The sequence below is a fragment of the Prionailurus viverrinus genome, chromosome E1, assembly GCF_022837055.1.
Source record: "Prionailurus viverrinus isolate Anna chromosome E1, UM_Priviv_1.0, whole genome shotgun sequence".
NCBI lineage: Eukaryota > Metazoa > Chordata > Mammalia > Carnivora > Felidae > Prionailurus > Prionailurus viverrinus.
In genome coordinates, this window is record NC_062574.1 from 24067923 (window position 1) to 24095389 (window position 27467).

Below are 27467 nucleotides of genomic sequence, written 5' to 3' on the forward strand. Positions count from 1 at the left end.
AGCCAGTCAGTCGTATTTCAGGCCCGACTTGCTAGTGTTTTAAAAAAGACACAAATTTATTAATTGCCGGTGGCCAGAGGAATCCTATTACTTTGGGCATTGATTACAAAGCTGTGTGAGTGATTATTGTGCAACTCGCGGGCTACCCAGGCATGAGGAAAAATTATTAAAGCAAGGCAGAGATTATCAACTCAGAATAACAATAAGCCTTAACATTTAGGCCCTAACTTCTTCAACAAAGAATTACGTGAAGGCTCCACTGTATCATAATTCCGAACTCTGTCAGTATTACTGTTTGGGCTTGTTCTATATTCCCCAAGCAGAATGGCGTCACCAGGAAGAAAGAGTACTGCAGGTTACAAATTCCTGCACACCAACCATATGGATGAGTTGCTATCATCTCCAATGTGTGTGCAACTAGAATTCTGATATATCCATGTATCCTGCACACGTGCGGGCGTGTGCATATAGGTACTCCCAGATTTGGGTAAGTAGATGTGTCATCATGAGGACTATGGTTTTTACTGGAATAGTATAAAGGAGTTCTGTCTCTGCTGGTTGGTTGGTTCTGTGGACCAAAAGTACAATTTTTTTTTTAATGGTCCAAAATACCCACCAGGATAACTTTTCAAAGCAGAGCATGGGGACTTATATTCTAAAAGCATGATGGCTAAGCCAAAGGCAGCCCTGAGTTTTCATACCTCAGGGGGCACCATAGTGGAAGGCGTGCGGTCTATGGAGGAGTCTATGGAGGAAACGGTTTGATAGGCTAATTCTGAATGCAAAGTGTTTTTGTGAGAAACATTCAACCCAAGACATATTAAATCAAGTAAGAAAGAGGACTCAGTGGACAAAACTTATTTTTTTCTCTTAAGAGAATGATGTGGGGAATTGGGGGAGTAAGTGGAAGTTGAAATAAGGGAGAGAGGAAGAGACGTATGATAAAATATGTTGGGTGAGTCCCCTCATGGAGAGAAGCAAAAAGCAAAAAACAAAACAAAAAAAAAATCCTTAACATTTTACATTACTGCCACACTAAGTAACATGATAGATAGTGTGCATTTGAGTTCTGTGGAGGGACATCCCACTCAAGCTGTAATTTCTGACCAGGCATGAATTTATAAGGAAGGGAAAAGAACTGCAGAATTTCTTAGGTTTCCCTGAATACTCTCTCAAATACCTTGATGAAGTGTGTCAATAAATCCTTAAAAAGCCCTATAGGACACAGCAATCTAACTGATCAATGTACTTCCAGAAATCCACTACAGTTACCTTCCACTCAACAGGCCCCAGACAACCTCCACTGCTCCACCGTGCTTTCCTAAAAAGGGAAATTTATTTTTCCCCGTTAAATTAAAGAATAAATGCTGAAAATACAAGGTACTTAAAACCCAAGCTTATATACAAATAATTGTTTACACTGTCTAAAGAGAGTTACCAAGGGAGAGAAGGGATACTTTCATTTTTATTGGGTACATTTTTGAACTGTTCAAATATTTTATAAGCATATATTACTCTTATAATTTAAAATATTATTGAAATTTAAAGTAAACTGAAGAAAACTTATTCAAAATAAAATTAGAATCACAATCCACGTAACCCTGTCTCTTTCATATAAAATAGTCTGATCCTTTCTAATTAAAAAGCCTTTAAACAACCAGCCTCTTAGGCAGTGAAACTACTCCTCACATAAATGTCCAAATTCTCTCTATAGGATGAGTCTGAAAACAGGGATTCCCAGGCTGAATGGATCACTCCTCTCTGTCTCAGTCACACTACGGCTACAGCACATGTCATATCGTACAGAGTCTGACTTTGCCACATCGTAAGCTACTTGAGAGCACGGACCTCGTCCTGTCACTCTGGCATCCAACACATAAGAAGTATATGTGTTGGGCCATAAGAAGTATTCAACAAATATGTTTGCTCCAGAGAAATGATGCCAAAGTTACATGGCAGAACTTCCAATTACACTATCATTTCCAAATCTAAGTGCTGACAAGCCAACAAAATGTGAACTACATATTTGCTAACGTCAACAAGCATGTTTCCTCAACAAACTGACTTTTGTTAACAAAAGCAACAGTAATCAAACTGAACTTTTTTCCTGTAACTAGAAGATGTACAGGCTACTACCAAGAGTCTCAAGACCATCGTATCAGATTTAAGAATTTAACAAATGTTACAATGCATTCACATGAAGACATAGTAATCACACTTGGATGGTTAAAATGAGGCTCAGAAAATAAAAGATTGCTTTTATTTGTGTTTCTTTTAATACTAGGAAGACTAAGCATTATTCATTTGCCAACCTGAAATGGAAACTTTGAGAGGTTGCCTTCATGTAAAAACACTTAAATATTTATGCCTTAAACATGGTTTATCCAGGGGCACCTGGGTGGCTCAGTCAGTTACGTGTCCAACTTCGGCTCAGGTCATGAACTCGTGATTGGTGGGTTCAAGCCCCGTGTCAGACTCAGAACCTGGAGCCTGCTTCGGATTCTGTGTCTTCCTCTCTCTCTCCCTGCCCTTCCCCTGCTTGTGCTCTCTCTCTCAAAAGTAAATAAATAAACTTAAAAAAAAAAGGGGGGGGGGGCGACTGGGTGGCTCAGTCGGTTGGGTTGCCGACTTCGGCTCAGGTCACGATCTCGCAGTCCGTGAACTCAAGCCCCGCGTCAGGCTCTGTGCTGACAAGCTTGGAGCCTGGAGCCTGCTTCAGATTCTGTGTCTCCCTCTCTCACTGGCCCTCCCCTGTTTGCGCTCTCTCTGTCTTTCAAAAATGAATAAATGTTAAAAAAATTTTTTAATAAAAAAATTAAAAAAAAAAAAAAAAGGTTTATCTATCTCCACACCCTACTATGAGCTCCTTGAGGCAAGGATTGTAAACAAATCACCTTGGTATAACTGGTGTTGGCAAATGGCAGGCTGCAAGTTGCTGAATGAATAACTGAATAAAAATGGCATCCTAATAATTTTCTTGGCATGCGTTTATATGTGCATTTTAAGCCTTCAAAAAGTAACCGTAAGTATAATATTGGTATTCACTTACATAACCCTTTTAAGAAGAAAGAAACAAATACCTGGCCATAATGCTACAGCCTAAGAAAAGATGGTACTATCACTGTTAACAGTTAACAACACAGAACCCATAAAGTGGCAGGCGCTAGCCTAGGCACTTTCCTACCTAGTTATTACATATCTCGCTTCAACCCTCACAATAACCCTTTGAGGTGGGTACTATTATACTGCCATCACACTGATGAAGAAGATGAAATAGTACTACAAGCTTTAGAAAGAACTACATATTTTTCATTTTCTAGATCAATGTATCCTTAAATGGTTATGTGTCAAAAACTATCTGGAAAACAAAGTATAATGCAATTTTCAATTATAAGATGATAAAACTGCCCTCCCCAATACCACTACATGATAAAAATGAAACACAAACCAAAATACTAGCGAGGCTCTGTTAAAATGTTATGTCCAAATTTGGTTTCTGCATTAGAAAAAACAAAGTGGGCAAAAGAAGGCCAAATCATATGGACAGAAGGCAAGTCCAATAAGGCAAAGTAAAGGGATATTTGCTTAATCTGAAAAAGATAATGTTAAAAAATGATTAATAGTGTCCAAAATTCAAGTGGCTAAACATATCAGAAATCAGAAAAGATGCTTGGCCTCACTTAAATTAAAAACACACACACATCCAAACACACACACACACACCCCATGACTTAAAACAACATGATATTTTCTGATACTACTTGAGGCTGGCAAGAATGGGAGGAAAAGGGCTCTCTCCATATACAACTGATAAGAGTTTAATTAGCACAACATATCCAGAAAGCAACCTGGCAAAATGTATCAAAGGTTTACACACGTATACCACCTGACCCTACTATTCCATTTCTAGAAATTAATCTTAACGAAGTAATCAGATAAGAAAGCAAAGAGGCAAGTTCAAAAACACTATTTTTAGCATTGTTTATAACAGATAAAAACCTGCAAACATCTTAAGTGTCCATTTATAGGGGACTGGTTAAATTAATTTAGTTTAACCAGATAACTTTCTATGTAGCTGTTGAAAAGGATAATTATAAATGGAACTTGTTCTGAATAAACTAAGTTACAAAATACTTTTGAGAATAACTGAAATAATCTGAATGTGGAGAGGGCATATCGTTAGGATTATTAGGAAGTATTAATTTGGTTAGGTGAGATGACAATGTAAGAAACATTCTCATTTTTTTTTTCAACGTTTTATTTATTTTTGGGACAGAGAGAGACAGAGCATGAACGGGGGAGGGGCAGAGAGAGAGGGAGACACAGAATCGGAAACAGGCTCCAGGCTCTGAGCCATCAGCCCAGAGCCTGACGCGGGGCTCGAACTCACGGACCGCGAGATCGTGACCTGGCTGAAGTCGGACGCTTAACCGACTGCGCCACCCAGGCGCCCCCATTCTCATTTTTTAAGAGCCATTTATAGAAGTATTTAGAGGCAATGCTTCCAGTTCTGTGTCTCCCTCTCTCTGGCCCTCCCCCACTCATACTGTCTCTCTCTCTCTCAAAATTAAATAAACATTTAAAAAAAAAAAAAGAAGTATTTAGAGGCAAACTGGCATGATGACTGTAATTAATTTTAAAATACTTCAGGAAAAAGAAAACAAAGACAGCCAAGCTTTTTTTTTTTTTTTTAAAGGAAGAAAAGGTAGATTTATATTCATTAACATGGAAAGATGTAAAGTGTGATGTCATTTATGGTTTAAAAACAGTTTAGGGGCACCTGGGTGGCTAGTTGGTTGAATGTCTGACTTCGGCTCAGGGCATGATCTCACAGTTTGTAGGTTCGAGCCCCATGTTGGGCTCTGTGCTGACAGCTCAGAGCCTGGAGCCTGCTTAGGATTCTGTGTCTCCCTCTCTCTCTGCCCCTCTGCCTCTCGCACTGTCTGTCTCTCTCTCTCAAAAATAAACATAAAAAAAAAAATTTTTTTTTAAGTTTAAATGGACATAAAATGTCTGGAAGGATATACACCAAATTGCTAAAACTGGTTATCTCTGAAGAGTACTATTGACAGTAGGGAAAAAAGAAGACTTTCAGAGTCCATGTTACATACTTCAGTACTGTTGGGGAGGAGGGGGAACAATACTGTTTGAAAAAAAGGTATTTTGGGGCGCCTGGGTGGCTCAGTTGGTTAAGCGGCCGACTTCGGCTCAGGTCATGATCTCGCAGTCCGTGAGTTCAAGCCCCGTGTCAGGCTCTGTGCTGACAGCTCAGAGCCTGGAGCCTGTTTCAGATTCTGTGTCTCTTTCTCTCTTACCCTCCCCCATTCATGCTCTGTCTCTCTCTGTCTCAAAAATAAATAAACGTTAAAAAAAAAAAAAAACAGGGGCGCCTGGGTGGCGCAGTCGGTTAAGCGTCCGACTTCAGCCAGGTCACGATCTTGCGGAACATGAGTTCGAGCCCCGCGTCGGGCTCTGGGCTGATGGCTCAGAGCCTGGAGCCTGTTTCCGATTCTGTGTCTCCCTCTCTCTCTGCCCCTCCCCCGTTCATGCTCTGTCTCTCTCTGTCCCAAAAATAAATAAATGTTGAAAAAAAAAAATTTTTTAAAAAAAAGAAAAAAGGTATTTTTACTACACATTTTACTTTTATGACTACTAATGTAATGAAGATTAAATATATATATTCAATAATACAAAGAGGTCTTCTGAGGTAAAGTAATTCTTCCTGTCCACAGAAAATCAAATAAGGAGAAACAGATTAAAACAAAGGCCAGGGAAATTAGAGGTAGTCATAAGTTTGATTGATAAGGGGATCAGCTATCCCTAGTACTAGTTTAAAATTTCCCCTGTATAATTCACAAAAGAAATGCCAAGGACCAATAAATGTAAGGGAAAAAATGTTTACCCTCATGAAACATTGGGAAGTGTAAATTTTTAAAAATGTGAACTAAAGGGGCACCTTGGTGGCTCAGTTGGTTGAGTGACTGACTTTGGCTCAGGTCATGATCTCGCAATTTGTGAGTTCAAGCCCCACGTCAGGCTCTGTGCTGACAGCTTGGAGTCTGGAGCCTGGAGCCTGCTTCAGATTCTGTAGCTCCCTCTCCTCTTTGTGCTCTGTCTCTCTCAAAACTAAATAAATGTTAAAAAAAAAAAAAAAAAAAAAAAAAAAAAAAAGGTGAACCAAAATAAGTAGAAACCATTTTCTATTTATCAAAGTGACAAAGATGAAACAAAACAATAAAATCCAGTGTTGACAAGGATATAGGAAACTGACATTCATATAAAGAAGGTAAGAATGTTAAAGTGATACCACCTTTCTGGGGGGTGACCCAGCAATATAGATCAAAAGCCTTAAAATTTCACATATCCTTAGAACACCTACTGTGGAATCATCTAAAAATTTATTTCATGCAACAAACTGATCATGGATGTAAGTAAAGATTTAGTAACAATGATGTTTATTACATTATTTATAAAAATGAAAAACTGGAAACAATCCAAATGTCCAACAATAAAGAACTGGTTAAACTATCCAGATGATGCAAAGTCTATGCTGCCATTAAAAATAATGCTGTAGAACAATATTTAATGACACGGAAAAATATTAATAATCTTTGCTAAGTAGAAAAAACCAGAATATAGAAATGGCAAACTGGCATGATGACTATAATTAATTTTAAAATTATTTTAAAATTATTATCTATATTGCAAAACAGAATATAGAATATGGCTCCACTTTAGTTCTAACTACATACTCACAATGGGGGGAAAGCTGGAAAAGATACATACCATACAACAAAGGGCTGAAAGTATGCTGGGATTAGGGAAGATTATTTACTTACTTTTGCTTTGGCCATTTACTGAATTTTATATAAAGAATGTATATCATAGTTATAAGGAAAACCCTAGTGATCTATTTCTCTATCATTTAAAAAAAAAAAAAAAAAAAAAGGCTTACCACCTACAGGAGAGGGACTAGATGAGCTGACCCCCAGGACCCTTCTGGCTCTCCTACTGAAAGGCAGTGTGTGGGAAAGATCTGAGAAAAACTGAAGGATATAATTACTACTCACTCTAAAACTTCTGTTTTACAACAAATTCATCTCCATATTGCTCCTGCCTCAATGATCCTTCAAGCTCTGGAATTTATTCCACTTCTTTATTCCCTCATACTTAAAAAACAACAACAACAACAACAGACAAGAGAGTTAAACTGCACGCTCTGTGACTGAGTGGTGTGGCCAAAGAGCAGAGGTTGTGAAGCAGAGGAGACCCTGGATTCCACACTGCCTCTGCCTCCAACTAACTGGGTGACCTTAAGCAAGTTACTTAACCCTCTCCAAGATTTCACTTCTTCCATGTGTAACACAGTCATTAGCACCTGTTTCACAGGCTGCTGTGGGGACTAAAGGAGACATTTGTGAAGAACTTAATACAGTGCCTGAACAATAGTGCAAAAGTACTAAATGGGAGCTGTTTTTATTATTTCTAAGTATAAAGGCATCTGGCATTGTACTTGCACAACAATACCAAGATAGAAGTAAACTGATCATCCTGGTTCTCAAATTGTTGTATTTGATTTCTTTTCACTCATGTTCTTATACCTTATGAACCTTACTGAGGACACCAGAAGTGCTTTCTAATTAGAACTTGAGTTACAATGTTTGTCTCTGCCCTTGCCCCCACCCTCACCACGTAACATTTATGTACCAACTTTATTTTTTTTAATGTTTATTTACTTATTTTGAGAGAAAGAGGAAACACGTGAGTGGGGAAGGGGCAAAGAGAGAGAGAATCCCAACCAGGCTCCCTGCTGTCAACCAGAGCCCAATCAGGGGCTTGATCCCATGAAATATGCGATCATGACCGAGCTGAAATCAAGAGTCAGAAACTCAACGACTGAGCCACCCAGGCGCCCCTAGGTACCATCTTTAGAATGTAAGACTCTTTAAGACTGTCTAAACAGCTTGTCTACCTATATAAATCTTCCTTGAATGGGGCACCTAGCTGGCTCAGTTGGTGGAGCATGCAACTCTTGATCTTGGGGTTGTGAGTTTGAGCCCCACATTGAGCATAAAAATTACTTAAAAAAATTTTAAAAAAATTATATATTGCTTGTATGAAATAGTATAAATAGCTAGTAAGAACTCTTTTCAAAATAGTAGCATTCTGCGGGGCGCCTGGGTGGCTCAGTCAGTTGAGCGTCCAACTTCGGCTCAGGTCACGATCTCACAGTCCGTGAGTTCGAGCCCCGCATTGGGCTCTGGGCTGATGGCTCAGAGCCTGGAGCCTGCTTCCGATTCTGTGTCTCCTTCTCTCTCTGCCCCTCCCCCATTCATGCTCTGTCTCTCTCTGTCTCAAAAATAAATAAAAAATGTTAAAAAAAAAAATTAAAAAAAAAAAATAGTAGCATTCTGGATATTATCCAGAGGCTAATTTATCCAACTGCCTCAAGAAAAAACAGAATGTGGTAGATCTGAAATTAAACACCAAACAAAACAATCAATACTATATGAAAACTAATTAAAAATTACCAAAGAACTCAAGTTAAAGTTAAGTCAGGTATAGGAAACTTTCAAAGCAAATCATACGGACAAACTTACCTGGAGTCAAGTTAGAGGTAATTCTTAAGTAACCTTACAGCCTATGTATTTTTTTTTTCTCAGACTGGTCTCCCCAATCCCTCTCCTCATCAAACTTCCACTAAAACTCAACGGAAAAAAAATATACATAGAAGGAAATATATACATATTAAAATGTCTGGAATAATAAACCTCATTGTTTTTTCTGAGAAGGATTTGGGAAAGTGGGAGAACTTTCACTTTTTCCTTTACATACCTATATATATACACACACAGTGAATATTACATATTTACAGTGAATATTACTGTGAATATTACATATACACACACTTAAAAAAATATATGTAAAGATTTTACACACACACACACACACACACACACCTATAGTAACAGAAAAACATAAGGACAAATTTAAGTCCCACAAAATCCCTAGCAAGTTTCATAAATATCAGAGAAAAAAATGTCTCTACTCCTGAAAATGCTTTGCAGTTTCTCATAGTATTTTTAAAACTAGACTAACTACTATTAGGAAAATGCATTACGAATAGACAAGCATTAGCCATGGCTGAGACCAGAAAGGAGGAACCTGCTGAACCAGTGATCTGATTCCATGCTTCCAACTGCTTTTTATACTCTCCTACACAACAAGATGGAGATCACCTTTGCCCGGACTAGGCTTCCAAAAGAAATGGTTATAATAGAACCCAAACACTATGGAAAGTGATTTCATGAAAAAGCAACTAAAAAGAGGAATATTGTGAAACAGCTTAGTTGACATAAGCACAGGGGTATGTTTGTCTAAATCTCTGGGGTCATGTGGGTTATGAAAGGTAACCTCATTTATCAATATAACTACTATTACGCAGAGGGGAAAAAAAAAGTCTGCAAAATCTGAGTAAACAATTACAACTCCACGCTATTATGCCTCCTACATTCAGCCAAGTGCAACAACCAACAAAAACCAAACACATAAATTCTCTATGTCTTCCAGGGGGATTTTTCCCTTTTAAACAAAGGATTTACTTTCCACTCTTCCACTGTGGCCCTCTCATTTGGATCACTTGTTCCTATTTTGGTCCAATGTATCCCTCAGGAGTTTCAATGAGTTGTGAATTAATTGTTATTCACAAGCAAAAAGAAAAAAAGAAGAAGAAAGAAAGAGAAAAAGCAGGATTAACTGCAATTGCCACTACAACTGCGAAGCGTGCATCTTACACTTTCACCATGTAAATAATGCACAGATCCTGCGGGAACATGCCAAACACCAGGATCCTTAATTAATGGAGCTCTTTAATGTGCAAATCAGGAACAAATTGCAAGTTCTGACTTGCATTGATTATGAAAACATTAATTGAATGAGCAAGACCCTAAAAAAAAAGGCAGAATCCTAAGTCTTCGAAGAGACCAAAAGAATACAAAGCTCTGGAAACCAAACAAGTCTGACCGATGTTGAAAATGCAAACCTACAACTGAGTGCTGCTCACTAGCACACAGTGAATTTAAAAACAAGAAACAGAAAACCAACCAACAGTTTGATCAGAAGGCAATCACTATAAAAGCATCTAGTCCACCAATGTCTTGCGTTAAGCAGAAAAATGAATGCTTACTCCAGAAGCTCGACACTGTTTTAAGAGAAAAAAAAATCACTTTATATATACACACACTTATATGTATATAGGTATAACAAAACAATGCTGTCTCTTTAAAAAGAAATTCATCCTATATAAATTATAGCCATAAACTTTTCCTGCAGTGCAGCCTAATTAATTCTTGTTCTATACACAAAGGGAAATGCTGGGTGACAAATGGGTGTGAAGCCAGAAAGCTGCCAGGTCTGCAAAACATTTTCTACTTCAATTTATAAGCAATTTTGCAGTAAATCATCAACCAGAACCTGGAATCTTAGGAATCTCTGAGTGTCCAAACCACATTATATCACTTATCAAAGAGAGAAGGAAAAAGAGTTTAAGGACATCTCATTTTTCAGTTCTAACCCACATCAAAATCTAGAAGCTCTGTGTAATCTATTATTCTCTTCTGGGTAAGGTTTTAGTAGCAAAGATATATTTTTCAAGCAAGAATGACACTATAGGGTGATGTAGCCCATTCTCCCATCCCTAGGAGTACTGTATCACGTATCCATTACCATAAGAAATATTCCCAGACTTATCTGGGAATAAGCACACAACCATTTCTCCCCACTCCCTCAATCCAAGCAAAATGCTCACAATCAAGCCACGCTAAAGGGTTCAGTGGTGAGCCACTGTGGAAAATCAGGTGGGAAACACTCCAAGGAAATGAGTCTACTGAAGAGGAAAATAGAAACTTACAGGAACAAAGAAAGCAGGGCTGCCCCTTTGTAGTCAGACCCTTCAACCGCCCCTAACCTCTGCCAGACCCTGATGTGTTCTCCATCCTTACAGTTTTACCTTTTCCAGAATGGCATATAAATGGAATTGTAAAGTATTGAGACTGGCATCTTTCACCTTACCATAAGACCTTTGAGATTCATCCACATTTTTGCGTTTATCAATAGTTGGTTCCTTTTTATTGTTGAGTAATGTAACACAATTTATTTATTTGCCTACTGAAGGATATTTGGGCTGTTTCCAGTTTTTGGTGATTATGAATAAAGCTGCTATAAACATGCACATACGAGTCTTTGTGTGCAGGCAAGCTTTCATTTCCCTATGGTATATATCTAAGCAGGACTGCTGGACATCTGGTAAAAAATGTTTAACTTTAAAAACAAAACCACTCAACTCTTATCCAAAGTTCCTGGACTATTTTGCATTCCCACCAACAATATGTGAAAGTTCGAGTTGCCCTCCATCTGTGTTGTCACTTGGTGTGGTCAGGGGTTTGTTTTGAGTCATTCTAAGAGGCATCTAAGAGGCAGGGGCATCTCATCGCAGTTTTACCTTGCATTTCCCTCAACACTAATGATTATGTTAAATATTTTTTCATGCACCTCTCTGCCATCATATGCTTTCCTCAGTTAAGTTTCTGTTCAAATCTTCTGCCCCCCCCCCTGCTTTTTTAATAGGTATTTTTTTATTGTTCAGTTTTGGGAGTTCTTCATATATTCTGGATGGAAGTCCTTTGTCAGATGTTTCTATTTTGCAAATATTTTCTCCAAGGACATAACCTGTCCTTTCATTCCATTAACACATCTTTCACAGAGCAAGAGATTTTAATTTTGAGCCCATCAATTTGTTCTTTTATGGACTACACTTTTGATGCCATTATCTAAAAACATTTTGCCTCACCCAAGGTCATCAAGATTTTTCTCCCACATTTCCTTTGAAACATTTTACAGTTTGGTTTTACTTTTAAGTTACTGATCTATTTTGTGTTGATTTTTGTATAAAGTATGAGCTACAGGTTGAAGTTCATTCTTTGGCAAATAAATGTACTATTGTTGTAATACCTTTTGTTGAAAAGACTATCCTTTCTTCACTGAACTGACTTTGCAACTTTGTACAAAGTCAATGGTCCATATTTGTGTGAATCTATTTCTCAACTCTATTCTATTCCACTGATTAAAAGGAATAAATCCACAAAAAGAAAGGACAAAGTATGAGAGAGAAGACAGCTTAAGCTAAGAGATTCCTTAGCTTAGCTTAGAGAAGATTCCTTAAGCTAAAAAATCAGTAGAACTATTACAGAGTTATTAGAATGTCTAAATTTTAAAAGACTGACCATACCAATTGTTTATGAGGATGTGGAGCAACTGGAACTCTTATACTCTGCTGGGGGGCTGTAAAGTGGTACAACCACTTTGGAAAACAGCTTAGCAGTTTCTTTAAAAGTTAAACATATACTGGGGCACCTGGCTGGCTCTGTTGGTAGAGCATGCAACTCTGAATCTTGATACTGTGAGCAAGCCCCACACTGGGTATAGAGATTACTTAAATAATAAAAAGAATTTTAAAAAAGTTAGGGGCGCCTGGGTGGCTCAGTCAGTTAAACATCCAACTCTGGATGAGGTCATGATCTCACAGTTAGTGAGTTGAAGCCCCACATCGCGTTCTCAGCTGTCAGCGCAGAGCCCGCTTTCACATTCTCAGTCTCCTTCTCTCTCTGCCCCTCCCCTGCACTCTCTCTCTCTCTCAAAAATAAACATTAAAAAAAAAAAAAGTTAAACATACACTAACCATTGACTCAGCCATTCCATTTTTAGTTATCCAGGAGAAATGAAAGTACATGTACATATTAAAACATATACACAAATGTTCACAGCAACTTTATCTGTAATAGCAATAACTGGAAATAAAACAAAATGTGTATATCCTTAATGAAACACTGTTCAGCAACAGGCAATAAACCATTGACATATGCAAAAATATATGATGAATCTCAAAATAATTACACTGAGTGAAAAGACCGACAAAAGACCAAAAAAAAAAGTACAACCATATAATTCCATTTATATAAAATTCTAGAAGACACAAACAGTGACAGAAAACAGAATAGTGGTTGCTTAGGGACAGCGAGGCAGGAAAGAAAGACTGTAAAGAAGCTGAGGAAACTTCTGGGGATGAGTAATATGTTCATTATCTTCATTGTGGTGATGGTTTCATGGGTGTATACATATGTCAAATTGTACAAATGCTGACAGGTTAAGTAAGCTGAGGACTGAGAACTGACCATTTCATTTAGCAACATGGGGGTCATCTGTGACCCTGGTGAGCAGTTTGGGTAGAATGGCTTGACTGGAATAGGTTCATGAGAGAATAGGAAAAAGGGATCTGAGATCATGAATACAGACAATTCTTTCTCGGGATGTGGCTTTAGAGGGGAGCAGAGAAACGGGACCCATAGTTTATCATATGCCAATTATACCTCAAGAAACCAGGCCTGTCTGTTTTTAAGTTTTTCTTTTTTTATATTTATTTATTTTGAGGGGGAGAGAGGGAGAGAGAATCCCAAGCAGGCCCCGTGCTGTCAGTGCAGAGTCCAATGTGAGGCTCAACCTCACGAACTGTGAGATCATGACCCAAGCTGAAATCAAGAATTGAACACTCAACTGACTGAGCCACTCAGGAGCCCCAGTAAACCAGGTTTTTTAAAAAGTCAAATTAATAACTGACATAACAAACCTGAGGTTGATTCTGGTGTTAGCAGTGAAGAAGAATGAGAAGCAGTCCCCTTACGGTCCGTGAAAAAAAACGCAGAAGATTCAGGAACTGGCAGTGCTGGGCACCTCTAGAAGAGGAGAGCAAGACAGGGCTAAAAGTAGTCAGTACACTAGATCCTTTCCCGTAGGCAGAAGCTAAGAGCTTTATCCTCTCAAGTCTAGCATCTCTAGACAAGAGGACACAAGACATGGTAGGGGGCAAGGGAGTAAAAACAGAGGGAGTAAACTGAAGTTCAGAGATTGGATGCTGAGATCCCCAACCTGCCCACCTGCTAGAATGCCAGCAGCCAGGGAAGAGACAGAAAGTCCTCTAGCTACTATGATCCCATAAAGAGCAAAGATGTAAAGATACTGACACTGGGGTTCACCAAATATGGTCCATATAGATTACCTTACAATGGAAAACACAGAAGAGACCTATTCAAACATACAAAACTTCTAATCAATGTTTCGGTACCCTACTCTTTAAGTTTTACTTATTTAAGCAAACTCTACACCCAACCTGTGGCTTGAACTCATAACCTGAGATCAAGAGTTAACATGCTCTTCTGACTCAGCCAGCCAGGTGCCCCGGTACCCTACTCTTAAAAGTCAACAGAGAGCAAAGGATCACCAAACATCTAAGAAAAACATCTATCATGTTATACAGGGGTTAAAACAAAAGAAAGCCTAGAGGGCACAGGCTATGTAGAAAGAACACCTAAAGGATTATATATCATGTATATCCTCAGAGAAGTAACATTGAAATGACAGAAGAAATTAAAATGCTGGATGGAAGGGTTGGATAATAAAGCTGAGGAAGTGTCTTAGAGAGTAGAACCAGGGGCACTTGGCTGGGTTTGTCAGTGGAACAAATGACTCTTGATCTTGGGGGTCATGAGCTTGAGCCCCACATTGGGTATAGAGATTACTTAAAAATAAAATCTTTAAAGAAAGAAAGAAAGAAAGAAAGAAAGAAAGAAAGAAAGAAAGAAAGAAGAACCACAAAAAAGAGAGAAAAGAAAGAATGGAAAATTGAAGAGGGAAAAAGAAGGGAATCAGAAGAACAGATTAACATCAAATGATAGGTCTTCCAAAAAAAAAAGAGAAAAATAGAGGACAGAAGATCACTAATAAAATAATTTCAAGGAAATTTCCAGGACTGAAAGGTGAATATCCAGGTAGAAAAGGCACTGTGAGTATTCCACACACTGGATAAGACCGACCTACACCAAGGTCTGTTGGTGCAATACCATGAAATTTCAGAATTCTGCAGACATAGAGAAGTCCCCAGTTTCCAAAAGGGGAGAAAGAAACAGTAAGATCAGGAATCAGAATGGCTTCTGACTTATCAAAAGCCAACTTTGAAGAGGGGAAGGAAATGGAATATGTTACAGAATTCTATAGATAATCAATCAATTGTGATGACAGAATAAAGATATTTTCAGACAATCAAGATCTAAATAGTTTACCTCTCCTGCACCATTTCTCAGCAAACTACTGGCGGATGCACTTCACCAAAATAAGGAAATAAGCAAGAAAAATCCTAAAAGAGGGGCTGCACAGAAGTGAAAAGCTAGGGGCGCCTGGATGGCTCAGTCGGTTAAGCGTCTAACTTTGGCTGAGGTCATGATCTCACGGTCCAGGAGTTCGAGCCCCATGTCAGGCTCTGTACTGACAGCTTGGAGCCTGGAGCCTGCTTTGGTTTCTGTGTGTCCCTCTCTGTGCCCCTCCACCCCCCACCCCCCGTCCCAGCTCGCGCTCTGTCTCTCTCGCTCTCAAAAATAAACAAACATAAAGAAAAAAAAATTTTTTTAAGTGAGAAGCTAAGGTGGTCCCCCGGGTGATAAAGGGAGATGCCAGCATGATAGCTGGGCATCGGGGAAGGTGAACAGTCCAGATTAGAGCAGGTCAAAAGGCTCTGGGAGACACTTCTTCAGAAAGATAAATTGGCAGAATCTCTGATACAACTGAGTATCTTGAGGGGAGATTTAGACAACTAGAGAAAAGTTTGGGCTTGAATAACTGCAGAGAAGTCAATACAAACAAAAATGTAACAATTATTAACTCTAGAAGACAAAATGATGTGTGGGAACAGACAAATAACCATAGTATATATATTACATGGCTCTGCTGTGAACAGTGTTTACACAGACATAATCATGTAAATACTGACTATTGATCTAACCAAATTACAACATACAACCACAGAGGGATAGAAGTTATCTATGAGTGTAGTAGGAACGAGAGCTAAGTCCTCATTTTCATATGAAGCACCAACAGATAATGCCTAAAACTGAAAAATCAAGCAGAAACAAAACATGTTAATTAGAGATATGAACAGAAATCTATGGATTCCAAAAAAATACAACAAAATAATTAAAAATGGAATTGCTGCTTTGGGATAGTAGGTTCTGGCAAGGGAGTAGTAGTCCACAGGCAGCAGGAATTGGTTTTCATATCATACTTTATAAAATTGACTCTCTAAATTATATACATATAAAAATTGTGTAAAAATCTGAAAGAAGAAAGAGATAAAAATTCTTAAAAAAATTTTTTTAAATGGGGGGAGTGCCAGATTGGTTGAGCATCTGTCTCTGGATTTCAGCTCAAGTCATGATCCCAGGGTTGTAGGATCAAGCCCCATGTTGGGCACGGAGCCTGCTTAAGATTTTCTATCTCCCTCTGTCCCTTGCCCCTACTCACATGCTCTCTCTATATATAAAATAAAAAAGATAAAAATAAAAAATGAGGAAAGAGATGGCTGGCTGGCTCAGTTGGTCATAGAATATGAGACTCTTTTTTTTTAATGTTTGTTTATTTTTGAGAGAGACCATGTGTGCGCACGCCTGCAAGCGGGGGAGGACTAGCGAGAGGGGGACAGAGGATCCAAAGCGGCTCCACGCTGACAGCAGTGAAATGGATGTGGGGTTTGAACTCACGAACTACAAGATCAGGACCTGACCAAAGCCACAAGCTCAACCGACTAAGCCACCCAGGTGCCCCGAGCATGAGACTTTTGATACTGGGGTCATGAATTCAAGCTCCACATTGGGTATAGAGATTACTTTAAAAAATAATACATAAATTGTTTAAAAAAGTTTTTAAAGAGGAAAAAGTCCAAGGGAAATAGAAAAGCTGGTGGAGATAGGAACAATTCTAGGAACTAAAGTAAATATAAAACAAAAACAAAAACTTTTAAATATATATAATATACTCTAAGTATGCTAATTATATAGAAAAGGAACATTCAGAAAACAAAAGGCCTCTTACAGATTAAAATATGATCACACACAAAAAAGAACTAGAAATCAAACTCAAAATCTTTTAGGACATGGAAAATCACAAAAAGATGGAAAATGCTAAAGAAACACATAAGAGACACGACCCAGGTTTAGTATCTAAAACAGAGAAGAGAAAATGAAAGAAAGAAAATTATCAAAGAAAGATTAGAAGAGGATTTTCCCCCAAACTGAAGGACCCCAGTGTTCAGGCTAACAGGGCCCAGGAAGTACTCAGCACAATGAATAAAAAAAAACCCATACCTAGACATCTCTTCAGGTAATTTGAGAAAACCAAAAGTAAAGGAAAGATCCCAAACATTTCCAGAGAGCAAAACAAGCCACTCACAAAGGAATGAAACTCAGAGCAGCATCTACCTCCTCATCGACAATACTCTGATGACAAAAAACAAGAGACTGTGTGGTAGGCTGAATGGTCCCCCAGAGGTTCACATCCTAATCCCCAGAACCCATGACTATGTTACCTGACATGGCAAAAGGCCTTTGCAGATGTGAATAAGGATCTGAGATGGGAAAATTATCCTGAATTAGCCAGGTGGGCCAAATGGGGTTACGAAGGCCTTGTAAATGAAAAGTAGTAGGGTCAGAGTCACAAAAAGAGAGGTTAGAAGAATGACACCGCTGGTTTTGAAGATGGAATAGAGCCATGAGCCAAGGAATGTGGGCAGCTTCTAGAAGCTGGAAATGCCAAATCAACATTCTCCCCTGAAGCCTGCAGAAGGAGCACAGCCCTGCTGATGCCCTGGTTTTAGGACTTCTCACCTCCAGAACTGTAAGATAAAAAATAAATAATTGCATGCTGTTTGAAGCCACCAAGCTTGTGGTGATTTGCTGTGGTAGCAATGGCAAACTAATACAGAGCAGTACTGTAGAATTGTGAGGGAAAGTCATTTTCAACCTAGAAATTTGTGCCTAATATACACAATGAAGGGGCGTCTGGGTGGCTCAGTCGGTTGATCATCCGACTTTGGCTCAGGTCATGATCTTGCTGTTTATGGGTTTGAGCCCCGCATTGGGCACTGTGCTAACAGCTCAGAGCCTGGAGCCTGCTTCAAATTCTGTGTCTCCCCCTCTCTCTCTGCCCCTCCCTTGCTCATGCTCTGTCTCTCTCAATAATAAATAAATGTTAAAAAATTAAAAAAATAAATAAAAGAATATAGCAAGGAAGAATGAGGGCAGAGTGTTTTTAAATCTACAAGAACTCAAATAATTTACTCCCCACACATTTTTTTGGCCACAAACTGACAAAGTAAACTGAGATAAAGGAAGACAAGAGAGCCCAAAAATAGCTTTATCCAAGAAGAGCAACAAAAAAAAAATTCCAGGTGTACAACTGTGCACTAGTCCCAAGAAACAATAACCAGTTCAAACTGAGAAAACACAACAGAAGAGATGGCACAGATTTAAAGTTTGGGGAAAAAAGACCGAGCTGAAACTGAGCTACAGGGCCAGGGGGTTAGGGGAAGTGAGGATTAGAGACCTAAGGGGAAAATGATGTAATAAATTAATAGTCTGAATGTGAAGCAAATGAAAATGCAGCATGGTTTTAAGCAGCTGATACAGGGTTATTAATAAAAGATCTACTTGAACTAGGAACTTGAACCACACTAAGAACGCCATCCTTTCAGTGGCCCAGGAACTATGACTCTGAACACACAGGAAAAAAGTGTAAGTCTCCAGTTCTTCCCTGCCCAGCAATTATACCTTATTTGCATGGTAATAACACTGTAAACGCAGTTTATTGGTTTTTCAACTCCTGGGGTCAACACACGGATAAAACACTGGGCTCCTGGTTGCAGCTGCAGGGCAGACTGTAAAAATGCAGTGGAAAGAAGATGGAATGACTATTTCATACATCTTCCTCAAAGTTTCTGCTATCTCATCCCCTATTCCTCATTCACAATTTATGACCTTGGTTTCTATTTCGAAGAAAATAGAACAATCAAAAGAGAATTTTCAGACTCCTACCTATCGGTGTCTATTTATACACTACCTCCCTGCCTGTCACTACAGTTAAACTGTCCATACTGCTATCGAAGGCCACCCTTCCTCTGCACTAGTCCCATCTCCACTTACCTACTCAAGGGCATTGCTACAGCAGATGGATCACTCTTATCAACATGAAAACACGCTGTTACTTCCCCGTCTCAAAATAAACAAAAAACACTTCTTTCTTGACTCCATATCCTTCTCCACCTAACATCCCATTTCTCTGTTCCCTTTTAAAGCCATAGCCCTAGAAAGAGTTGTCTACACTCTCTCAGATCCCTTTTTCCCATCCTCATGCAAACCCATTCCCGTCAAGCCTGTATGCCTCCCACTCCACCAAAACTGCTCACCAAGGTCATAGCGGACCACTGTGTTGCTAAATGAAATGGTCAATTTTCAGTCCTTTTTAACCTGTCGGTAGCATTCTCATCTTTCATACCAGAGAATAAATGAAGCAAGAAACAGAGATATAAACAAGCTACCTAAAATTATAGAAGCAAAACAGAAAAAGAATGAGACTAAATGGAAGGCAAAGGGCCACTGTTGTCTTCCTGAATGCTTCTGTACTACTTGTTTATGCCTGTATGATATTAATGAAATGATTTAAGCATAGTTTTAAGACAATAACAATAACAAAGGACAGTAGCATCTTAGGCAGTGGTTAGGTTCTCAAGTCTGAGCATAAAGCAAAAATCAAGTTCTGATAAAACTACTTGAAAATCGCTAAAACGGCTCCTAAAGTTCAGCACTGTACGGTCTCTAAGCAAGTTTGACACAGGCAGTTCCACCCCCTCAAACTCTAGGGCACACAGTTATTTCAGCAATTAAATACAGATGAGTACATTTAGGGACCATGCTGTACAAAGACTGCATTCTGTAAGTTTAAAGAGCAGATTCAGTCTGTCTGACAAGATGCTCCCTGGAGAGGTTCAGGCTTAGTTGGGGGCACTGGCTCACTGGATACAATGGCCAGCAGAATTTCTGTCACTATTTAAGTTGTTTCTCTCTCCCTCTTCTTATTTGGCCAGACATCTATAGTTAAAAGTGGGTTCATTGGGGCGCCTGGGTAGCTCAGTCGGTTAAGCATCTCACTTGTGCTCAGGTCATGATCTCACGGTTTGTGAGTTGGAGCCCCATGTTGGGCTCTCTGCTGTCAGCACAGAGCCTGCTTCAGTTCCTCTGTCCCCCTCTATCTCTGTCCCTCCCCTGCTGGTGCTAAATAAATAAATAAATAAATAAATAAATAAATAAATAAAAACTTGAAAAATAGTGGGTTCATTATATGTCCATATAATGAGGCTCCAACATACAGTGATTTGCACAGCTTCCCCGTGAATACAGCAGGTTGAGTAATCCTATTAGGGAACCACTGCTATTACCAGCTACTACAAGTCAGGGTTGCTTCCTGCTCCTGTGGCCAAAGACAACCCTAATTCCTAAGAAACCCAAAGCAATAAAATACATTTTCTGACTAGACTGGTTTCAGCTGTTTTCGAGCTTCCATAGCTCAGTGATCCATCTAGGGCTCATCTCTCCAGGGTAGGTGGAGTCACTGCCTAGGAATCTGACACTCTCCTCCAGGTCCCATCGCTTGCTCGCTTTGGAAAAGCACTTGCTCCGTGATCCAATCTCACTCTCTATAGAATATAAATGCCTAATTAGCCAGGTTGGACAAATTAAGTACTAGTCAATAGGGTCTAAAAATCTTCCTACATAAAACTCATTCTCTAATAAACAAAACATAGCACATATTTCAATGCTAAATCAACAGGTATTATGTAAATATCAGACAGAAGTTTATCAAGAAATGACTGCCTTCATTTCCCACCTACAGTTTAGGAAAAATAAGAGATCAATAATGCTGTGGTGGCAGGAGAATAGGAAAACAACAGTCACAGATGAGAATTTCAATTGTTACATTTCTTCTAAGGGCCAATTTGGCAATATATCCCGAAAGCTTTAAAAAGAAAAAAAAAAAAAAAAAAAGCACAATCCCTTTATCCCAGCAATTGCATTTCCAGGGAATATAGATCTGTGCTGTCCAGTACAGTACCCATTAGCCACATGTGGCTATTGAGCTCTTGAAATGTGCTTAGTCCAAATTGAGATGAGCCATAAATGCAGAATACACTCAGGACTTCAAAGATTTTTTTTTTTTCCAACGTTTATTTATTTTTGGGACAGAGAGAGACAGAGCATGAATGGGGGAGGGGCAGAGAGAGAGGGAGACACAGAATCGGAAACAGGCTCCAGGCTCTGAGCCACCAGCCCAGAGCCCGACGCGGGGCTCGAACTCACGGACCGCGAGATCGTGACCTGGCTGAAGTTGGCCGCTTAACCAACTGCGCCACCCAGGCGCCCCAGGATTTCAAAGATTTAACATGAAAAAAGATACATAAAATACCTCATTAATATTTGTATATTGACTACATGTTAAAATATTTTTGATATATGGGGTTAAATAAAATATACCACAAGCTAATTTCACCTGTTTTCTTAGACTTTTTTTAATGCAGTTACTAGAAAATTTTAAATTACATATGTGGCTTACATTATATTCCTATTGGAAGGGCTACTTTTAGACAAACTGCACAAATATGTATGTACAAGGATGTTTATCAAAGCACACTTTATAAATGTGAAAAACTAGAATAAACCTAAGCATCCATCAATACAGACTGGTTAAATAAATTGCAGTAAATCTATAAAATGGAATATTCTGTAGCCACTGAAAATGCTGATGTACATCTAAATATACTGACATGAAATGATATATTAGGTAGAAAAAAAATAAGCTTACAAAATAGTACATATTTATAAGATTCCTTTTTCTTTTTTTTTAAGGGAGCACGTGTGTGTGAGCATGTGTGTGTAAGCACAGAAAAAGGTCTGAAAGGTTATTCATCAAAATGACAACCATGGTTACCTCTGGGCAGTAGGATTACAAGTAATCCTTATTTTCTTCTTTATGCTTTTATGTATTTTCTGAATTTCTGAAGTAAGCATGACATAATTTTATAAATGAAATAAAGATATTTTTAAAAATGAGCCATCAGCTGAAACAAAAAGTTCAGGCTTATCTCATTTTTGCTAGATGAAGTCTACAGTAACAAGGGTCCTTAATCCTACACAAGGCTACATTAAGAGACACTTGCAAGTACCTTTGTCCCAAGCTATACTTGAACTTAGCCCAAAAAAGAGTATTTCAGGGTTCTACATATCATTTGTGAAAAATCTGCCATGGACCCATAAGGTGTTAACTGAGAACGCAGAAATAGATGTTCATGCATTTGTCACTTAAAGCAACTAAGTAATTTTAAAAGGTGGGGGAGTTTCACTGATAATATTAGTTGCCTATGGGATGGGGAACTGGGTGGCAGTTCCTGAATGGCACAAGGGTGGCAAACAAAATTTTCTCTACACAGCCATTTGGTATCTTTTATATTTTGAGTGCTGTGAATCTACTTCCTACTTTAAAAATAAATAAAACTTAAAAAACAAAACAGAAACATCTATAAAGACTCCATGAATGCCCATGACTTACTCAAAATCTAAAAAGTTATTCTTAAGGTGTCTACTATTGCTGAGGTCAAATTAACATTAAAAATTTTAGTCTGTTCAGGTCAAAATAGTTGAAGGGCTGGGGGAAGGGCCACAGAGCGAGGAGACGGTGAAGATGGGGGGAGCAAATACAATGTAATTTATTAATAGTGGAATTTGGTTTTATACTTGTAGACAAGTAAAGAATTACAACACTTCCTCTATATTTATATTACATTATGCTATGTTCTTGGATTTTTTTGCTTATGGGAAATAGCAAAATGTCAACCATTGTTTCCATTAAAGGTCTTTAATGATACTGCATTTTAGACCTGTAATGAAACATGGTGCTCACTGCAGTTTGTAATGCATCTCATTAAATACATTAATAACATGCATTTCACTAAAAGGTCAACTTATTATGGCTGAAGTTTGGTTTTCCTTTTAATCACTTCATTTAAAGCGATAGAGCAAACTCTGGAAAAGATCGTAGAGTGCGCCTGTTACAGAAATGCTCTCTCAATTCTCTCATCCATTAAAATCAGTTATGCTTATTAAGAAATCACTGTTGGGGCGCCTGGGTGGCGCAGTCGGTTAAGCGTCCGACTTCAGCCAGGTCACGATCTCGCGGTCTGTGAGTTCGAGCCCCGCGTCAGGCTCTGGGCTGATGGCTCAGAGCCTGGAGCCTGTTTCCGATTCTGTGTCTCCCTCTCTCTCTGCCCCTCCCCTGTTCATGCTCTGTCTCTCTCTGTCCCAAAAATAAATAAAAAAACGTTGAAAAAAAAATTAAAAAAAAAAAATCACTGTTAATGTTTGTATGTGAAATAATAGTATTGTGATTTTTTAAGAAACTCTTTTAGAGTTACATGCTGATTTATTGATAAAATGATAGAATACCTAGTATTTGCTTCAAACTAATCCAGAAATAGGGGGAGAGTTAGTATACAGATGAAATAAGGTTGGTCAGGAATTGATGATTGCTTAGCTCGTAATGGTATGTGGGTTCACTGCGCAATCCTCCACGCTTTGGTACGAGTTTGATATATCTCATAATAATTTTTAAATAAGTCATGCTGAGGTTTCCTTAAGTAACTTGCCTTCTTCCTTATACACTGCTGCCAGCAACATAAAAGACCTGCCTCCTAATACTGCAGAACTGCAGAAAAACAGAGAGGAAAAGGTAATCTCTTCAGAGAAACAGTCTTGCCCACTGAAAAATCCCCTAATTTTGCTAAGGTTACTTTATGACTTACCACTTATGCAACTATTAAAATACCAAAAAATGTCTTTGAAACTACCTAACGCTTCCAGAGCTGTAATTACCAATACGTAACACCAAGGTGATCGGGGACTAAGTGCGTGTGTGTTGGGGAAGGAAGGAGATAACTTGTTTAGTCTCAGAAAAGTAGAGTTGAGGGTGCTGAGGTAAGAATGACATGCAGCTCAGGAGTTTACTGTGGCTAAAATCTGCTGTGCTAGAGGCTACCACTAGTACGTAAGAGTAAACAGCAACGCCAAGGACAGAATACATCAAGAAAACCCAACCTGAGAACAGGTTCCTGCAAACGATGAAACGGGCATTGAGAGAATAAAACAAGAGTCTGAGGTGAGAAGAAATCAGAAAGGCAGGAGAACCTAAACAGCATTCGTAGTGTCACTAAAGCCAAAGGGAAGTATTTCAAGGAAAAGTTGAATGCTTCAAGGAGGCAGTGGCTGGGTTTGGTGACAAGGAAATCTCTGGTTATCTTTCTGTAGTCACGAGACAAGGGCTGAATTATAAGCATTAAAGAAGAATGTAGCACTACACTCTCCAGAGCAAATGCATAAGTTATGTAGGAGGTTTGAATTCTAATAAAAAGTCAAAAAACACTGAAGACAGTGGGGATGATGGTTATTACACTGATATTATTACACTGATGCATATTACACTGATAACCATCATTCACATGGCTGATCATTACCAAACACCACCTTCAGCAGAAAAATACCCACACCTAACAGTTGTGGGATGCAATGTGCCAGACACTGTGCTAATGCTTTCCGTTAATCATGCCCATTAATTCTCACGACCATACCATCACCATTTTACTGCGAAGTTAAGGAATCTTGCCAAGGTCACAGTTAATCCATTGCCGAGATGGAATCTAAAGCTAGGCAGTCTAACTTCAACTCCTATAAGGCCAAGCAAACTGACAGGCGATTTAATTAAAGACAGTAAGTTCCAGTGCCTATTCTGGGGTCAGTACAAATTCAGCCTATGTTCCACACCAGCTATACAGCACAGTTTATGGTGCATCCAAAGTAATGTAGCCTAGAAATTTTTCTTAAACTGTTTCTCAACACAGGGAGGTACACAACGTATTATGCCATACTGTCATAAGAAGATTGAAAACAAACAAACAAAAAAGCTACCCTGGGGTGCCTGGCTGGCTTAGTCCATAGAGCATGCAACTTTTGATTTTGGGGTCATCAGTTTCGAGCCCCACCTTGGGTGTAGAGATGACTTAAAAAATAAAATCTTAAGAACAAAAATCAGCCACCCTTCAGATGTGCAGAAATACTAGTATTAGATAATACTAGTATTTTCACTCTCCTATCTTAGAATATATGTGACACCAAACAAATGTTCCTTTCTTCTTCCTCCTCCACTGCAACCCACCCTGTCAGATTCATAGACATCTGTCACATTAACTGGAATTCACCAATGAGGCAAAGAGGCAATTTGGTTAAGTACAAAAAAGGCAGATTAAGATCAGAATAGTTACAGGGGTGCCTGGGTGGCTCAGTCAGTTGAGTGTGTCCAACTTCAGCTCAGGTCATGATCTCACAGTTCATGAGTTAGAGCCTCACATCGGGCTCGCTGCTGTCAATGTGAAGCCTGCTTTGGATCCTCTGTCCCCTCCCCGCACCTGGCCCCGACCTTCCTCCACACCCTCTCTCTCAAAAATAAACAAACATTAAAAAAATTCATAATGGGGCGCCTGGGTGGCTCAGTCGGTTAAGCATCCGACTTCGGCTCAGGTCACGATCTCATAGTCCGTGAGTTCGAGCCCCGCATCGGGCTCTGTGCTGACAGCTCAGAGCCTGGACCCTGCTTCGGATTCTGTGTCTCCCTCTCTCTCTCTGCTCCTTCCCCGTTCATGCTCTGTCTCTCTCTGTCTCAAAAATAAATAAACATTAAAAAAAAAAATTCATAATAGTTGCAAAATAAAAGTTAAATAATATTAAAGTAGTCAAAGGAACTAAATTGGTACCCAAGAATATGTTCACCTGACACTAACTAAACCCTTAAAATATCAATATTTTAAGATGAATCAAAAAAAAAAAAAAAAAAGGGAAAGACTCAAGCAAGAAGAGTAACAAGTTACAAAATGGGAAAGGTCTCCTCACCAAACACTTCAAACATTTAACCTAGAGCAATTAGGTCCCATCCCAAAGCATACCAGAAATTAGGGTACCGAGGCATTAAAAATAGTAGAGAAATGGGGCACCCGGCTGGCTTAGTCAGCAGAACATACAACTCTTGATCTTGGGATCATGAGTTCAAGTCCCATGTGGGGCGGAGAGTTTACTTCAAAAAAAAAAAAAAATTAAAAGAAAATAGCAGATAAGTGATCCAAAAATCTCACAAATTTTGAAAACTGCCAGCCTATCTTTTATTTAAGGGAGGTAGAGGTAAAAGGTGAGTTTGCAGGGTTCCTGACTTCAAGTACGACAGGACATCTAAAAGCTAGACCCTAGGAAAAAATTCCTAATTAAAGCAGGTATTTTGGGGTGCCTGGCTGGCTCAGTCAGTAGAACATGCAACTCTTAATCTTCGGGTCGTCAGCTTGAGCTCCATGTGTGGCACAGAGTTCACTTTACAAAAAAAAAAACCAGGTAGGGGTGGCTGGGTGGCTTACTCAGTTGAGCGTCTGACTCTTGATTTCAGCTCAGGTCATAATGTCATGGTTCATGGGCTCGAGCCCCACACTGGGCTCTGCACTAACAGCACAAAGCCTTCCTGGGATTCTCTTACTCCTTCTTTCTCTTCCCCTGACTGCCCCAAAATAAATAAATAAACAACAACAATAACAGCAACAACAAGCAGGTATTCTCTCACAAGAAAGCTTCGCAGAACCCCCTACGTTAAAAATCCTACATATTTACTTCGAAGTTTGAGGTGATCCTATCTGGAATCAGATGTCCTTCTCGGGTCCCTTCCAACTCTAATCCATGATACTATAAAAATAAGTTGCTTTTTTTTTTTAATTTTTAAAAAAATGTTTATTTTTGAGAGAGAGAGACAGACGAGAGAGAGAGAGAGAGAGAGAGAGAGAGAGAGAATGAGTGGGTGAGGGGCAGAGAGAGAGGGAGACACAGAATCTGAAGCAGGCTCCAGGCTCTGAGCTGTCAGCACATAGCTGGTTGCGTGGCTTGAACTCATGAACCACCGAGATCATGACCTGAGCCGGAGTCAGCACTTAACCAACTGCGCCACCAGGCGCCTCTAAAAAGAAGTTTTAAAGAGCAAATGAAAACACTTAAGTCTCAACATGCAGATAAGGAATAGCAATTCCAATCCAACCACAGTGCACTCAGCCCAAATCGCCCTCTGCCCCCATCCTTTAGGGCCCTTGGGCACATAGCACACAGACCACAGGAGGCAGTGTGGTGCAGAAGGGAGACTTCTAGACCATAAGGCAGGAAAGCTGGAGTTTGGTCTGCTGTGCATGAACAAGTGCTATAATCTGAGCCCTGGTTTTCTCATTTGTAAAATCAGGGGCCTGAGAAACAAGTAATTTCTAAATTCCTCTTCCATAATTCTCGGGCTTTATAGCTCAGCACTTCTCTCCCAAAATTTTTCCTCCCTCTGCAGTCATCACCTTTCCTCACTCTGTGTAACCCAAAGGGAGACATAAATAAGACCATCTTAGCATGTTTTCTAGAAACCTCCGA

The 27467-nt window shown here is 39.2% G+C and overlaps 1 protein-coding gene across 5 annotated transcripts in view; it reads right to left on the reverse strand.

Moving 5' to 3' along the window:
- The window catches only part of AATF (apoptosis antagonizing transcription factor), a 106065-nt gene that overhangs the window by 72235 nt on the left and 6363 nt on the right, over window positions 1-27467 (reverse strand). The window lies entirely within an intron of this gene.